The sequence below is a fragment of the Corvus brachyrhynchos genome, unplaced genomic scaffold (assembly GCF_000691975.1).
Source record: "Corvus brachyrhynchos isolate BGI_N302 unplaced genomic scaffold, ASM69197v1 scaffold65, whole genome shotgun sequence".
NCBI lineage: Eukaryota > Metazoa > Chordata > Aves > Passeriformes > Corvidae > Corvus > Corvus brachyrhynchos.
In genome coordinates, this window is record NW_008238365.1 from 2373393 (window position 1) to 2374564 (window position 1172).

General features: G+C 51.7%; 1 protein-coding gene across 1 annotated transcript in view; it reads left to right on the top strand.

Moving 5' to 3' along the window:
- COL9A2 (collagen type IX alpha 2 chain) overlaps positions 1-1172 on the top strand; it is a 15226-nt gene that overhangs the window by 731 nt on the left and 13323 nt on the right. The window lies entirely within an intron of this gene.

Consider the following 1172-nt stretch of genomic DNA (forward strand, 5'->3'; position numbering starts at 1 on the left):
CTTCCTAAACCCCCCCGGGATCCCCGTGGGGGCAGGGGCTGGGGCTGGCCAGGGGAGCGGAGCGAGGGGGATGTGGGAATTTCGGGAACAAGGAACCCTTTGGAATTCGTTCCTTGGGCAGGACAAAGGTGCCATTCAGGGGTGATCCCAGGAATGGGGACTCGCTCCCTCCCTGGCTCAGGGGTTGATCCAAGGTGGAGCCGGGGCTCTCCTGTTGTGTGCGTGAACCAGCAGCACCTCTCATCCCTACGGATTTATATTGATCCCTAAATATTTATTTAAAATAATTAAATTTAAGAAATTTAATTTATAATTACTATTATAATAAATGACACATAAATAAATCCAATAAATCCGATAAAATTCATAAATAATAAATAATTTAAAAATAAATTTATTTTAAAACCACACATTTTTATTCCTTTTAAATAAATTTATTTTTAAACAAATCTTTTAAAAAAAAAGATTTTAAAGAAATAATATTTAAAATAAACCAGCCCGGGAGGCTGCAGGAGCTGCAGGAATGGGGCCCAGCCACCGTCTGCTTCCCATTTCCAGGAACACCAGGGATTCAGTCTCCAGGACTGGAATCTCTCCCCCCAAACTCCCTGTTAGGATAACAGAGGGTTCTTTGCCGACTCCTGTGCAAACCTCAAAGCCGTGGCTGGGCTCCGGGAGCTTCCCTGAATGGAGCTTTTGTCCGGAGCCCGGGAGCGGAGCCAGCCCGGCCCAAGGAGAGCTCACACAGAGGGGCTGGGGGTCCCCACCTCATCCCTCTCCAGGACTGGAATCTCTCCCCCCAAACTCCCTGTTAGGATAACAGAGGGTTCTTTGCCGACTCCTGTGCAAACCTCAAAGCCGTGGCTGGGCTCCGGGAGCTTCCCTGAATGGAGCTTTTGTCCGGAGCCCGGGAGCGGAGCCAGCCCGGCCCAAGGAGAGCTCACACAGAGGGGCTGGGGGTCCCCACCTCATCCCGGGCCTTCAGGCACCGAAATCCTGCCAGTGCTCCCAAAAATCCCACTTGCAGCTTAGAGGGGCCTTTGGAAGCGCTGCTGTCACCCCATGGACACCCTGATCTGTCGGGGCAGGAGCTCTGGGAGTGCCAGGGAAGAGGGGGACAGAGGTGGGGTAGAAATGCTTGGAGATCCTGCTCCATCCAGGCAGGAAACCCA